An 8,124-nucleotide genomic window follows, 5' to 3' on the forward strand; every position below is an offset into this window, starting at 1 on the left:
CCCGGGTCCGTTGCATCTAAGAGAGTTGTGGGAAGATTGTAGTGAGAGATGGTTACATTAGACTTAGAAACTGCTTCATGCTGCGACTTATGTTTCTGATTTTTTTTTAAAAAAGACTTTTATGCTGTATGAAACACACAAAAACATAATTAAATATATTATAGAGCGTATGTGATTTTCGAAGATTAGTTCAAACCAATGGTAAAATATTTGTTCTTGATGGCTTGAATCTTATATAATCGCATTTCATGCACTTGTTATTATATAATACACAAAAAATAGTATAAACGTAGACACTGAAACAGTGTGTAATGATTAATTGAAAATGTCGATTATCATTTATTTTCAATCTACAATTTTTATAAAGCAATCTATTTACATTTGCAGCAAAATTTTCTGTCTCCAAATTATAAAATTTCTTCTGGTGTAACAGTCAGACAAAGGCCTATTCTGTAGACATAGCTCCCATAGTTCTAAATTACATATGTTTGTGCACGTGGATGCACATATCCAAAAAGGCCTTTGAACTGCACCTAAGACTGTTGTTCGCTTCTTGACTGACGTAATAACAGCCACTGCAGCGCAGTCCTGCACCTGACCAACCCGTTGTCTCGTCACTCGCTCGTGATTGGTCGCCGTTAGTTTGGCATCCCCTGGCGCCGCGGTAGTGACTGGTTCATGGTGCGTTTTGCAGGAGTGTACAGTTGCGTGCAAGCCTAGTGCATCGCCACTGATGAACTCACAGTCTTAAACACATAGCTTTATATTACGTCTTTAGAAGAGAAACGATTGACATCTTGGGTGGGCTTCCCTGATATTTTACTTGAAGTTGTCAAAAGCCTCCAGTGCGATGAATAAAAGAATTTAAACTAATAGAAAATTAAAATTGCAAAAGATGACGTAAATAATTAACATTAGCTAAGCGTAAGGCAGAAAATATGGCTTTGAGTTTTCCGAACGACAGTGACGAACAAGATCCGGCATATGATTGTAACGTTTTTTCACACGTGAATACTAGGGACCCCGAAAATACTAGGATTATCTTGGTCGAAAGGGAGATTGCAAACATGAACACCTTTGCATTGCTAATTTGGTTAGGTCACAACTCTCTCGTCACTTCCCTCCAAGACTGTGGGCTAGTCATCTATCAACTAGTGGTAGAGTGGCAAAGTGGCAGAATTACATCCACATACACCAAAGAAGAGAAGTTCTTCAAAATAAATCATCAAATAAGGAATCAGATAGGTGTAAAGTGTGTACATAGGACTATGAAAATGTGAATTTTAGCCTGACGCAATATGAATATGCGAAATTTTCGGGCCTCTTGTTATTACTAACAGAGTTACGTGACCATAAAAATCAATTTTTTGAAAATATTTGCTTTTACAGAAGTACTAGAAACTATTTGAAACCAAGCAAAAATAATCGGCCGATGAGGTTTTAATAAGGGTGACTGTAAAAATATAATGGGGGATTGCCACCAATTTTTTTTTTAGTTTGCAATTTCATAACACTGAATTGCAGTCAATTTCCATGAATTATAACTAACAAGAACATCGACATAAACAAAAGGAGAACGCGGTATGTTCAAAGCACTATCAGGCAAAACGTTCCCCTCGAAATTAATACGAAAGTGTATAAATCTACATTTGAATTGCCTGAAAAGGTGGCAACACGCACTTCACACGATATACACCAGGGCATCCTGATGTTTGACACGGCCATTGTTATTGAATAAATTGATTTAAATGGTGCCCTGAATGACAGTTTATGCGACAGGTAAAACGATGAATTTAGTTTCCTAAATATCCATGCTTCGGTAAAAATTATTTCTCGCCAAACATAATGATTACATGTATAATTACATGATTACATGATTGCATTTACATTACAATTACCCCAATGTAAAGTTGGAATTTTTATTGTTTTTGGTAGTGCATATGGTCGTATGTATAATGATAGAAAATTTTATTTCACCCATTCACATTCATGCGAACCAAAGTGAAACAGCGGAGAACAAAATGGAAATCCTGTGTCATTAAATGCGATACTATTGAGGAATTCCTTCGTATTATCCGCCGAATCGTGCATCCCAATGCCGGGACACAATTTACAGTTAATGCCATCAATGCTTTATCCAAAGAAGTATTTGTACCAATGCAGCAATATTTAGAGGCACATCCATCGAGGTAGATGAAGATTTTCTAATGAAAATGAATCACAACAAGAGCCAGTAAATGCATCACAATTTGTTCCTGTGCAGGCGTCTGTAGTGGCACAACTGTTCTCGAGCAATATATGACGAATTTGTTGAAAGGAGAAATAGTTTGCATAACTAAGGAAAATGTTGTAAATGTGAATCAAGAGTTGAAAGCAGAGGAATTTTCATTGTTCCACCTCTTTCTACATAGCAACAATGGCATGAACGAAGAGGACCCGGCTAATAAATATGCATGGGCATAGGAGAAATTTTTTATTCTTTCTAGTCCATTTTAGAAACGTGGTACACTGAAATTGTTTTATTTTAATACTTTATTTTATACATTTGCATTTAGTTTTCAAACATTTCTAATGTTATTACTAAATTTTGAATAAGTTAAATGGAAAATCTTTTATTACATAAAGAGACGTCAAATTATTAAATAATTTATGTTAGTTATGGATAAATTTAATACTAATTTTTTTGGCTTCTAATGATAGAATGTCAGGTGCGCAATCAGGAAAGTGACTGTTTAATACATGTATACATTAATTTGGTGACAATTGTTAACCATATAGTTATTATAAGTCAATTTTTATAACTGGAAAATTACAAACTTCTTTCGTCAATCAGAGTCAGCGGTGATCAAGAAGCTCAAACATCTAGCTACAAAGTGTACTGAGTTGTAACTGACAGTCACATTTTCCCGATTCTACTCATAATTAGAAATTTACACATTTCGTGTTATTTTCTGATGCAGAATAAACTCTCCACAGTGTACATAAATTATTGTTCATTAGTTGAATACCTTCCATCAGTATTACATGTGATTCGGTCATTTGATTACATTACATTAATTCTACAGTTCTCTAGCCATCGATCGTGCAAATTCCCTCGTGGACCAAGTGACAGACAAATATGGCGACTAATACAGCAGACAGCCAGCGAACTACCATTCCTCGAGTGTACTAACATTGTGGAGTCCAGTGTGGTCGCTAAACGTTACATGGTTGTATGCACAGAGGCTTAGACGACGGGACCTACAATATTATTGTGGTCTCGAAACACTTGGGTACCGACTTATTACTCATGAATTTGGACATGCCAGAGAGTTGGGATGGAGAGCAACATGAGCGGGTCTGCAATTCAGCGTTAGAAAACAATAGCAATGTGCAACTACGTACAGTTGCTCAATGGAGGACAAATCGGGAGCACTCATGGGAAATGAAAATAGTCAAGGAACAAATGGAATAGAGAAGAAAATCTTAATTACATAATTTTTTGGATATCTTGATGTGGCGAAAGAAGTGAAACTGGGATTGATGCACACGTTGAATCTATAAAGCACACTCGAGGTATGTTAAGTTTTTAATCCCCCTCATTTTCTAACCCGTTTCCTAACGTTTTGAGGTCATTATAAGTTGTGCTTCCGGGGGAAGAATGCGCATAGAAAGAGAACTTCTAGAGTTCCTGGCACAGCTACATTGCGAGCGGCGGCGAAGGAAAAAAGACGAACATCGCGCGAAGAGAGGGCGTACCTGCGGCTCATAAACTGCTGCTTTGTTCTCGCTGTGGGACTTCATGTGAGAGCCAGCCCCTGGCACGCATGCGCCCCGAGCGAACAGACGAACATATCACGACACGTATTAAACTTGGGTAAATAACGGCTAAGACCGTCTGTGCTGGAGTGGCGTATGCGCGTGTGCGACTTTATAGCCGTGCGCGCCATCGGTTCAAGTCTATCCTAGCCTCGCCTTTCACTCTGAAATAAGACGGTTGTAAAAATAATAGTTTCCTAAAAAAAAAATAAACAAATGACTTTCACAAAGGAAACCGCCAATGTGAAATATTGACAGCGGCTCAAGCGAACAGAGGAAGGAGTGTGAAATACAACCTGCGTGCAATATGACCTCGCAATTTTTTCTCAAGACGGCATTTAATCATGTTAAGGGCCTAACAGCCGTTGAACGTACGTAGTCTGTGTAAGCAGTACAGTCCATAACGGTACAGGCTTCAGCATTATCTGTGTGCTGAGCCGTGTTAAAAGTGTGAAGCATTTTTGGGATAGTAGAACTTACGTAGAATAAATTTAATATTAACTAACAAAGTTTTCGTCTAGCGATTGGTTTGAAAACTTTTCAGCGAGTCTTTCAGTAGTCGCCAATGAAGTGTAAACATATTACCTCGGTAACGAGCACACTAATATATATAAACTCATGTTGCAAATAAACTTATAATACGAAACTATAACACGAAATTGAACTAAGATTTCTTCAAAATAATTCCGATCGTAATACATATATGAAAATTGTGTTATCTGTTACATTCATTGATGCCAAACTTATGTATTTTTCACACCCACCTTTAGAATTGGCTGCTGGAGCAGCTACGTTGACTATCGAATCATTCGATTTGCAGAGCAAAAGTTTAAAGTAGGTTTATAATGAAACGGCTCCATTACAATAAAAAAAACATAAAACAATTCTAAGCACCTGCTTTGGGCCTGATTTTTGACAAGGAGTTTTATTAAAATACTGCCAATCTTTAAAAAATTTAAAAGTAAAAACTTTAAAGTTTCTTCTTGTCTCATTTAACTTTGTTTCGTGTCATCCACCTCAGATGGCAGCATCATGGTCACACATTTCCATGCGACTTCCGTTACTTCTACCAAATGCCGTACTTATACCGAGATCTAAACGGTTTACGCATCAAAATATACTTTTTTAGCTTAACAAGTTATTTTCTTTATGTGGCAATCTTTTCAAATAACTTGATAAGTTAGCAAAGTAATATTTTTTGCATGTTTTCTATTTAAATTCACCCGATTAAAATGGTTTGCCGCATTTGTCCTACAAATAAATTTTCCTCTAACAGTACATATATAGCTTGATTTTATTATTGATTGTTATCAATAATACAGTCATTTAGGGTTACGTAAACAAAATCAGTCACATTATATAGTAATTTGGTGGAGGGTGAAATTTTAAAAATCATTGAAAAAAATGCCCTTAATTCGAATTATACAACTTTTTTTAAATTCTGTTTTTTTTTTTTGTTCAGAACAATAATTTATTGGAAACTGTTTTTGGCTTGGTTTTGAATGTATGGGAAATGAAACAATAACGTTTTTCAGATATCCTTTTAGTTTTTAATGGATGTTCTCCAGCACGTTAAGCTTTTTCATCGCGACGTACGATGTGTGTTACGTCGCATCCCTGAAATGAAGCAACCCTCTGAACTTCTCCGTGCGAGGGCCACTCAGCTCGCCTGTGGGTTAGACGATCCGCGAAGCTCGAGTGAGGCTAAAAATAAGAAGGTCCTCCTTCATTTGACTGTTTACGTGGCACCGCAAGTTACCTTCAGCTGCTCGTGCATTCCACACAGCTTCGGCGAGCGGAATAAAGAGTATTCTGGTTCGTGAAGACCATTGCCCCTGGAGGGGTGTGATAAGCGCCAGTTCTTGCGGAGACGAGAGAGACCGTCAGTGACGCTCCAAGATACCGCAACACCACTGCGTGAGATCGGGTCGTTACCACAACGCCAAACGTAAAATAACGCCGAATACCATAACGCCGAATGCCAAATTGACCGCAACGCCGACAGCTAGAAAACTGCTGTGTACCACAACGCCGAAATACAGTAACGCCGAAAAATGTTGTTGCAGGGGGGTGGGGGGGTGAGGGGGGGGCACATGAGCAAAATGAAAAACAACTGAATGAATTTGTGTACCTAAGCTAACCTAGGCAAGCCTAACCTTACCCAACCTAACCTTTGTGGCAGTCCTGCAATGACATTTCTCGGCGTTAATGTATTTCGGTGTTGTGGTACACAGCAGTTTTCTAGCTGTCGGCGTTGTAGTCAATTTGGCATTCAGCGTTATGGTTTTCGGCGTTATTGTACGTTCGACGTTGTGGTATTTCGGCGTTGTGGTGCGTCCCCCGTGAGTTCCAGCGGAGATCTGCCCGCCCGCAGCGTCGACCCAAGGACGACATCATCGAGGTAAGCCCTATCACTGGAACAAAAACTGAGGTGTTGGCATTGACATCGCCCAGTACCGAGGGTCTCGGGTTCAAGTCCTGTTCTTCGTAATATGAAATAACTGAATCTTCGTATAAACTACGCCTTATTTCAACGTCAGAGTTGTATGTTTCGTTCTAAAGAAAGGCAAAGGCACACGTGGACAAAAGAAGTGAGTTCTTACAGTAGACTTAACTAGTTATTTTTTTTTTATTTTTTGTTTATATATTTAGGATATTATTTTGAATTCATGTTCTAAGTTTGTGAACTCGTTGTTCATAAAATTTACGAATAAAGCGGTAAGTTTATGAATATTCCTCAGTAATTTGTAACCGGCGTTCTTCGTGAATTGAAGGTGAATATTGTTAACAGTGCGGGAGCACACGAGAAACAGGGGGGGAGAGAGAGAGAGAGAGAGAGAGAGAGAGAGAGAGAGAGAGAGAGAGAGAGAGAGAGAGAAGGACAGTGTGAGCAAACAACGGCCTTTAGGACGGTGCCTTTTAGCACTAGCCTCGCGACGGGAATCGGCGCTAATTCTTTTCAACAACTCAACTTCTTTCTTTTCATCACTCCCCGCGCCTGAAACAATCGCACGCTCTGTGCGGCCGAACACGCGCCCACACATACACGCGCGGGGTCGCCACATTATCATCACGTCCGCATGGGCGAGGCGAGCTGCCCCCTCCCCCCCCCCCCCCCCCACAGGACCAGTCAGACCTCCGGCACGGGTGTGATCAGGGGCGTGGGCAGGCTAGACGCACTTTCGGGCCTGTTTCTCTTCCTCCGAGTGTCCGCAACCTCGGGCCGCGCACCTGGTCTGTTCCGTCCTTACCCCCACCCCCCCCACCCCCCTCCCCACGCCATCATAAGCTGGTCGCGAAAACACACACTACCAGCTTTTATACCCTTGCTTTTAACATTTTATTGCGCTAAAAAGAAATAGTTCCCCCGTAGCTGTCGTTTTTTTTTTCACCCGCGGTGGCCGAGGCGAAAGAGGAGTCCTTGAAACCCAAATGAGAGTCGAGTAGTCGTTGCTGAAAAGTGGCGGTCACCAGGGGAAAGGCGAAGAAGAGAGAGAAAGAAAGAGAGAGAGAGAGAGAGAGGGAAAAAAACTGAAGAAGTTTTTCGGTAGGACCTTGAGACGCAAGATGCTGTATTCTCTTTTCAATTTCTTTTTGTTTACGCCTTTTGGTACGCAAATGCTTCCGGGGAATTTGTCTTCATCAACACCCATTCTTAAAACTGCATGTTGTGTTTTTTTTTTTACTTTCGGGAATACTGAGTGGTTTGGTGTTCAAGGTTAGGTAGAGCACTCGAAAGATGTATTATTTTATACGGATTTTATGCCATATCTGATTTTATCGTTTGATGAAAATTGGCTTCGTTCTGGTCGAGAACATGTGGTAAGAGATTTTCTGAGAGCTCATAGTGGCATTTGGCATTATTATTACAGTTGTAGTAATTATTGAAAATGAATTAAAATCAAACGCTAATTACAAAACAGGGAACATTTTTGTTGCAGGCTTTCACTACTAACCTCAGGGATTAAGAATATATTATAGGTATGCTTTAACAAAAAAAAATTAAATTACAATATATAAAATTGTATACCTATAGCCTAAAAAATCGTTAAAATTCAAGGTGGCGTCTTTCAGTTCGTATCTCATTCCCTTAAATAAAGATTCAAATAAGAATAAAATAAAATTTTTGTTTAACAGATTTTGAATCACTGCATTTACCTGCACTTTACAGCACTAATTGACCACTGAACAGGGTCATACAGGCATAAAACAATACAAATTCTTTAGGTCACAGCCTACAAGCGTAGGTAGACTTCGAACCTTTTTTTCTTCTGAAATGTTTTGGAAACCCTTTATAAACATATGAACCATTTTCAGAACTTAATG

Source organism: Bacillus rossius, chromosome 7 (genome assembly GCF_032445375.1).
Source record: "Bacillus rossius redtenbacheri isolate Brsri chromosome 7, Brsri_v3, whole genome shotgun sequence".
NCBI lineage: Eukaryota > Metazoa > Arthropoda > Insecta > Phasmatodea > Bacillidae > Bacillus > Bacillus rossius.